This window comes from Lactuca saligna, chromosome 6 (genome assembly GCF_052625555.1).
Source record: "Lactuca saligna cultivar CGN05327 chromosome 6, ASM5262555v1, whole genome shotgun sequence".
Lineage (NCBI taxonomy): Eukaryota > Viridiplantae > Streptophyta > Magnoliopsida > Asterales > Asteraceae > Lactuca > Lactuca saligna.
In genome coordinates this window covers 47,468,318-47,477,183 of record NC_136422.1, presented here as the reverse complement: position 1 = coordinate 47,477,183, position 8,866 = coordinate 47,468,318, and positions in this window count along the sequence as shown.

The following is an 8,866-nucleotide window of genomic DNA, read 5'->3' as shown; positions in this document are numbered from 1 at the left end:
TTCTGTTGGGCTTAGAAGATTGCGTCTTTTGGGCTCATCTTTTTATATTGTTTTGTATTACGGTATGGGCCTGTCCAACCGTGAGTCTTTTATGCTTTGTATATAAGCTTATGCTTGCATGCATATTAGGTTAAGGTTTTAGAGATCTGAGAATACGATATTTTCCAGACGACAAAAGGTTTCTTTGATCATACTTGTAACCTTCCAATCCTCTACAGTTGATGTTCTTAATCGAGCTCTTCTGAGGATTTTGTTTTAATCATTCGACACGTTTGATTCATTCTTGTTCTATTATTTTACTGTGTTTACATCGTCATTATTTACATACTTGTTCAAGATCTAATCGATCTTTACAGATTAAAAGATCTTTAATCTCATCAATTGGTATCAGAGCAGGAGGCTGTGTAATTGATACACATCTTTTCTGTGAAAAAGATTTTCATTAGGGTTTTTCCGCAATCATCAATATTTATTGAGCCGTCATCTCTTTATTGACGTATCTTGATATTTATTATTTTGCCCTAATCTGCTTTATTACAAGTCTGATCTTTGAACAGGTTTTTCGATCATAATGGACGCAACACAATCAAACGTTATTAATATTTCCAACAGCATTGGTTCGACGACAAAGATTCCAATCTTATATACTCATGATTATGAAGTATGGGCACATCATTTTGAAGACTATGTTATTGGATCGGAAGAAAATGGGTATTTAATTTGGGAAGCCATCACCAACGGACCGTTTTCTCATTCTGCAACGTCCAGAATCATTAAAACTCAAAAAGAATACAATGATCTTCTCAAGGACGTGAAGGATATTGCACAAGATGAAAAGGATAAGTTCCAATGCAATATCAAAGCTCTTAGATTGATCCGGTTCGCCCTTCAGTCCGATACATTCAGATTGGTTAGCTCGTGCACGACGGCGAAGGATGTTTGGGACAGACTTCGCGAACTATACTCTACAGACGAAGATCTTGAACATTCTATTCAAACTCTGCTTCTATCTGAGTTTGGTGAATTCAGATAAGGGGCTGAAGAGTCTGTGATCCAGACGTTTGATCGCTTCAATCATCTTCTAAGCAAGATGATCAAACATGATATCGAAAGGAAGCTCATCGAACAGAAGGTTACATTCCTGAATGGTTTAAGGTCTGAATGGAGAGCAGTAGTTTCCACGATTAAAGCCCATGAGCAATTTAAATCATACTCTTTGGCGAAACTGGTGGGAATTCTCAAGTCTCAAGAGAAAACTGTGGTGCAAGAAAAGAATGTCGTTTCCGGTCTCGGTTCGTTGGCTCTCTTGTCAAAAATTAAAGCCGTTATGGAGGATGAAGACCTCAGCTTGGAAGAATATGATCTCACATCAGAAGATTATGCCTTGATGGTATCCAATCCCAAAAGGTTCATAAAGAAGAAATTTCCCAGCAACAAAAACCGAAACTGGCAGGGAAGTTACAGCTCTGAAAAGGTGGTTAATGAACAGAAAGCTGAGGAGCACAAGAAGGAACCAAAGGTTGACGGAGACTCTGGGGTGAGCTGTTTCTACTGTGGTGGGAAAAATCATTATGCTAAGGATTGTGTCCTCAAGAAAATGGCTGAGAAAGATGATGGGAACGATGAGGAAGCTGTGTTGCAGAAAAGACTAGATGAGTTGAGAAAGAAGAAGTCTGCTGCTAACCCGCCTAGTAATGCTCTTATTGTGCAGGGTTCTGTTCCAGGTGATGAGTTCGGTAGCACGGAAGTTTGGTCTACTAACTCAGAAGACGAGGAAGTGAGGCAGCCTACTCATGGAAAGGCGTTCATGTCTAAGGAAAAAGGCAGTGGTGGTAAATGCCTTATGGTTTCTGACGTATCTCAATTGAGGGGATACAACACCGATGGAGGCAATGATGGACAGAATGCAAAGGAGGACATGTGCTTCACAGCCAAACCACTCAGCCAGCAGTTCAATGAGCTTGATGAACTGATAAAGAAGGTACAATATGTTTTTATTTCATGTAAAGTACCATCATCCTCTTATGAGAAAGAACTAAAAAATGTCAATACAAGAATATCTCATCTAGATAGTAGCTTAACTCAAACTCGGGTCACAAATTCTGACCTAACTGATCAATTGAGCAGGGCAGCGTCGAAGAGTGAGGAGCGGAGAATGTGGATAGAGTTAAAGGAATCGGAATTAGTCAAAGTTAAAGATGAAAACATTTATTTGCAAAGAGACAATTTGAAATTGTTAAAACAACGAAATGTTTTTTGTTTAATTGCTAAACGTTTGTATTCTAATATTACTCAGCTTCACTTGGATTGTGAAATAGGCCAAAGGATTCACCGCATGATCTTGCCCTTCCTAGAATTTAAGGAAGATGAAATCGATGCCGAAGCCTATAATTGTGAAAGTGATATCGTCTGATGACATAAATCCCACCTACATGTATGGACTGGACAAAATTGAGTCCTTCATTAAATCTAAAGACCACAAGCTCATGCTTAAAAATCTTTTGGATGAAAATGACAGAGTTAAACTAAGGACCGAAACCATGCAAAAATTTGACTCTTTAAACGCCAACGTAAGCTCAGAAAACAAAATTGATGTTGAAAATGCATCTGAGTTTAACGAAGACGACAATATGAGTGAAATTTCTGTAGAGGACACGGTTGACTGCTCAGAATTTATTAAAACCGAGCCAGAAAATCACAAGAATCTAATTTCTGAAAATTCTGTAGAGTTCGCTCGGTTGTCCCATCAAAAGTCCCCGAAATTAGTTGAGAAAGCTGTTGTGTATCAAAAAGTCAGAACTACTCCAAATCAAGTATACAAGGTAACAGGAGTAACTGAACATCAAACAGCTGAACTTGCAGCCATTGTAAACGAAGACAATGCTGATGGCTGTGATGAATACTTCTGGGAAGCTCCTATTGATAATGCAGACGAAACCATTGGTTTATCCGAAAGAACTTCCTGGAAGAGCAAAGGAAGATACATACCCGAACCATTGAATAAGCCAAATAACTTCAATGAGCCGAGCACTAGTGGTACAAAAGATACTCCTCAGAAGAATGTTCACTCACCAAAAGAAGACATTTCTTCAGCTCCTTCAGCTCAAAGTAATTCTACCGCAGTTCAAATGGAACCGGTCAAGGAGTCAGCAAAAACGAAAGCAAATGTTCATCATCAACCTTCTCAGATGCGGAATAGGAAGATAGAAAGGAATAATAGATACAGGAAGAACCTTTCTGAAAGGAAACAATTCTGGCGTTCCCAGAATGCATACTTCACTCATCAAGACAAGAATCTAAAGTATGAAAACATTCCTGCAGAAAAGCTTGAAAGTCACAAAAACCGACAGCCGAGGTTCGGTTCACAAGAAGATATCAACCGAAAGCCAAGGTTCGGTTCACAAGAAGATATCAACCGAAAGCCAAAGTTCGGTTCACAAAAAGATAACAACCGAAAGCAGAAGTTCGGTTCTGAAAAGGATATCAACCAGAACCAAAGGTTCGGTTCCAAAGGTAGCTCCAACCGAACGCAAAGGTTCGGTTCTGAAGACAAAAGAGTACAAAACTCTAAGGTCGGTCCCTCCAATGATCAAAAACAAAAGGGTCACTTAGAGTCTCCTTCTAAGTCTAATTCTTCTCATTCTTCTAATTCTTCCTCTCCCTCTGGTTCATCTCGATCTCGTTCAAAATCCGATTCTTCTTATTCTCAAAAATCTCATTCATCAACTGAGCAAAAGTGGAAGCAGAAGGTCAGTAAATCCACATCAGAGACCGAATCTAACTCTACTAGTCTTAACAAAATAAAAGTTTACACCATTAAAAGGAAAGATAAAACAACTCTTGTAAAAAGAACTTATCTTGTTGATATCTCTCTCATTTCTCCTATTTCAATGCAAAGCTCATGTGGACCCAAGAAACTTTGGGTTCCTAAATCTGTCTAAATTTTGTAGGTTATAAGTGACGAGCAGTTCGACGAAGAATGGTACATTGACAGTGGCTGCTCGCGTCACATGACAGGGAGGAAAGAGGAGCTTAGGGAGTACAGATCGCTTGCAAATGGTGGCAACGTCAAGTTCGGAAACAATTCTTTTGGCACCATAAAGGGATACGGGATGATAACCAATGGGGACTTCTCTATAAGGAAGGTGGCTTATGTGGAAGGACTCCAACACAACCTCATTAGTGTACCTCAACTGGTTGGAGGTACAGGTCTCAAAGTCTCATTCGATGATGAAGGTTCAGAAATCATAGAGAAAAAGTCAAATAAAGTGATTCTCAAGTCAGAGCGAAAGCGTGAAATGTTTCCCTTAAACATGAAACCCATCAAAGGAAATCCGGCTGTATGCTTATTGTCAAAAGCGCAATCCAACGAAAGCTGGTTGTGGCACCGAAGATTATCTCATCTTAACTTTAAAGATATTAACCGTCTTGTTACAGGAGGTCATGTAAGGGGCCTTCCTTTACTCAAGTTCGACAGGGATCATCTGTGTGCTGCATGTGAAATGGGAAAGCAGATTCGTCAAAGTCATCCATCTATAATCAACACAAAAGTTGTTGAACCACTCGAATTAATTCATATTGATTTGTGTGGTCCTTCATCTATCGAAAGCATCGGTGGTAGCAAGTATATTCTTGTTATCATTGATGACTTTTCACGATTTACATGGGTGTTCTTTCTAAAGCTCAAATCTGAAGCGACTCAAAAGCTGAAAATGTTTATCAAGCAAATTGAAGTTCAGCTCAAGAAGGTTGTTCGCAACATCAGAAGTGACAATGGTCTCGAATTCAAGAACAGGGAGTTTGAAGAGTTTCTTGCAGAAAAGGGAATCAGTCATAATTTCTCAGCTCGTTACACACCACAACAGAACGGAATAGTCGAAAGACGAAACCGATCCTTGTGTGAAGCTGCCCGAACTATGCTAAGTTTCGCTTCTTTACCTCTTTATTTTTGGGCTGATGCTATTTCTGCTGCTTGTTTTACTCAGAACAGGTCATATCTCAACAAAAGGTTCGGTCTCACTCCATATGAGATATTAAGATATTAAACAACAGGAAGCCAAACGTGAAATTTTTCCATGTGTTCGGCTCAAGGTGTTTCATCTTCAACTCTAAAGAACACCGCAACAAGTTTGATGTCAAAGCCAACGAAGGAATATTTCTGGGTTACTCTCTCACATCCAAGGCATACAGGGTCCTAAACAAGCGTTCAAGAAAAATTGAAGAGACATATTATGTGACCTTTGACGACAACTATGTCAAGAAGCTACAGGCTAAAGAAAATATCACTGGGGAAATCTTTCCTCTAAATGGCAAAGTTACAGTCTCGGTTGCTAATTTATTCGAGACATTTCTGGAGCTCTTTGACGAACCAGAGAATGCTTCACTTTCTGAAGCAGGTGCAGCAGATAACAAGGTTGATCACATGGAGCAGATTGTCGAAGACGCTGCAAGGAGAATGTATGAAGAAGTATCAATTTCTAACGCCTCTCCTTCCAACGACGCTCAAGTCGAGGGGGAGCCAAGTGCTCAAGTCGAGGGGGAGCCAAATGCTCAAGTCCAGGGGGAGCCAAATTCCACAACTTCAACCGAAGAGGTCGCAACACCAGGAAGCTCAGGCCCACTAGAATCTCACGAACCTCATATCCTCCAAAGAACACCAACTGAGGTGGAACATGATGATGTGACACTCGGCTATGATAGCCAATCTGAGCTAGACGAAATAATCAATGCCGAATTAGACCCAACTGTTGATCCAAACTACCCTCCTCTTATCAAATGGACTAGAGATCATCCTGTCTCTCAAGTAGTTGGGGATGTATTTGAAAAGGTTCTGACCCGATCACAACTGAAGGCAAAACAAACTTCCTTATTTTCAAAGGTAGAGTTTTGCATGTTCAATTCATTCGTATCAAAAGTTGAACCAAAGACAGTTAACACAGCTCTGGATCACTCTGATTGGGTTCAAGCAATGCAAGACGAGTTGAACGAATTTGAAAGGAACAAAGTCTGGCGCCTAATTCCAACTCCTCCAGATGCTTCGGTTGTTGGTCTCAAATGGGTTTTTAGGAACAAAATGGACAAGGAAGGTAATGTTATACGGAACAAGGCTCGTCTGGTGGTAAAGGGATATTGTCAGGAGGAAGGGATAGACTATGAAGAGACTTTCGCTCCAGTAGCCCGGCTAGAATCTGTTAGAATATTTCTGGCTTATGCTGCCCACAAGAACTTTGAAGTTTTCCAAATGGACGTCAAGTGTGCATTTCTCAATGGAGAACTTGAAGAAACGGTGTACGTGGAGCAACCTCCTGGGTTCGTGAACGAAAATCATCCAAATCATTGCTATATTCTGGATAAAGCAGTGTACGGACTTAAACAAGCTCCGAGAGCCTGGTATGAAACGCTTACAAAATTTTTAAAGATGTCTAAATTCAAACAAGGTTCGGTTGACCCAACCTTCTTTCGCAAAAAGGAAGGTAACCACCTTATGATAGTTCAAATTTATGTCGATGACATCATCTTTGGCTCCATGAATCCAAGCTTAACGGCGGAATTCAGAAAGCTGATGGAGACTAAGTTTGAAATGAGCTCAATGGGTCCAATTAATTTTTTCCTTGGTTTAAACATAAGACAGGGACCCGAAGGCATCTTTATTAATCAGGAAGCTTACACGAAGACTCTCCTAGCAAAGTTCGGTATGATGGGAGACTCAAAAGTTAAAGTCCCTATGGCATTCGGCACTAAGCTTACCCCATCTCTAGACAAACCAGCTGTTGATATCACGCTCTATCGTCAAATGATTGGATCGTTAATGTATCTAACTGCTAGCAGACCTGATATCATGTTTTCAGTGTGTTATTGTGCTAGATTTCAGGCAAACCCTCGTGAACCTCACATGCTTGCAGTGAAGAACATCCTACGATATCTCAAGCGAACCACCTCCTTAGGTCTATGGTATCCATCCAACTCAGGCTTCTTTGTTCAAGCCTATTCTGATGCTGACCTTGGAGGATGTGGACTCGACCGAAAAAGCACGACTGGTGGATGTCAATTTCTTGACGGGAAGTTAGTCAGCTGGCAATCCAAGAAACAGACATGCGTGTCACTGTCTACTGCCGAAGCGGAATATATTGCAGCTGCATCCTGTACATCACAAGTGATTTGGATCCAAAGCCAACTTCGAGACTATGGACTCAATATGAAGAAGATCCCACTATATTGTGACTCCGAAAGTGCAATTAGGATCTGTCATAACCCAGTGCAGCACTCCAAAACCAAGCACATAGCACTAAGGTATCACTTCATCAAAGATCACGTGGAAGGTGGAAACGTCGAAGTTCACTTCGTAAGAACCACTGATCAACTAGCTGACGTCTTTACAAAAGCTCTTCCTGAAGCATCATTCAATAAAATATTGCAAGGGCTTGGTATGATGGAATCTGAATCAGTACCAAACTTAAACATAACAACCGAACGTTAGGGTTCGTCTCAACTATCTAACCCACTCATTTCTTCAAAGATAGTTTCTCAATGTTGTGTATTGGATGTACAATTCTGTTTTTACTAGTATGATTCAAAAAAAAAAAAAAAAAAAAAAAAAAAAAAAAAACTCTTAACTGAAACCAACCAAAGGTTCAGGTTCGGTTTTTCAAAATTTTCTAGAACCGAAACCAACCAAAGGTTCAGGTTCGGTTTTTCAAAATTTTCTAGAACCGAAACCAACCAAAGGTTCAGGTTCGGTTTTTCAAAATTTTCTAGAACCGAAACCAACCGAAGGTTCGGGTTCGGTTTTTCAAAATTTTCTAGAACCGAAACCAACCGAAGGTTCGGGTTTGGTTTTTCAAAATTTTGTACAACCGAAACCAACCGAAGGTTCGGGTTCGGTCTTTCAAAATTTTGTACAACCGAAACCAACAGAAGGTTTGGGTTCGGTTTTTCAAAACTTTTCTCAACCGAAACCAACCGTAGGTTCAGGTTCGGTTTATCTCAAAAATTCCAAAATGTTTTTTGTGTTATTATTCGTTTTTGTGGATACACTTTATGAACTTCCTATATGTCCCTAGAAGCATGCTGCTGTATGTGTCTCAAGCCTCATAAGATTACGAATAAAGGCCTTCATGACCTGGTATACACAACTCTTTTCTCACATGAGTTAAGAACTTCCTGCTTGGTCCTTCTTCTTGCAGTAGAGGTACTTTTGTTATCTTACACCATCTCTTATTACTTCTCCACTTCACTCATTCCATCATGGTAACCCTTGAGACTCTCAGCACTTACCACTGAGGTTTATGGTTGCACAACATCTGTGTTTATGATCTTAGTTTTGTGACACTACGAACTAAGTGAAACCCAAAATTCAACACCTAAGGAATTGACGGTGAACAATTATATTGTTCAAGCTTTTACTAAAGAATTGATGAAAGTACCATATTAAAATCTCCAGTTTTATGTGATTCCTATGAAAATGTTATTAACCCATAACTTCTCTTCCCCTGGGATCTTGTCCTTATCTTTCTTTCTGAGATTTTATTTTTTTTAACCAGTCGTTTTTAGCCGAATTAAAAGAAGCCTTTCAACATTTCTCAATAAATGGTTGATCGTATTAATAACGGACATTCCTTTTGAAATCCTAAGTTTTTCTTTGTCCTGTGGCATTTAATGCGCGTGGTTAAACAGTAACGGCTTGTCCCTATGAAACGGCGATTATTGGGCGGCATGATCCTAGGATTCTGACACTCTCTCTCCTACATGATCATCATCCGTCCCAACTGTCATCCATAAGAGATTTGAAATGATCTTTCTCTCTCTTCCCTCCCACTATAAATAGCCTGTTATACCTCCTTTTACCTCTTTACCACTCTCACATTTT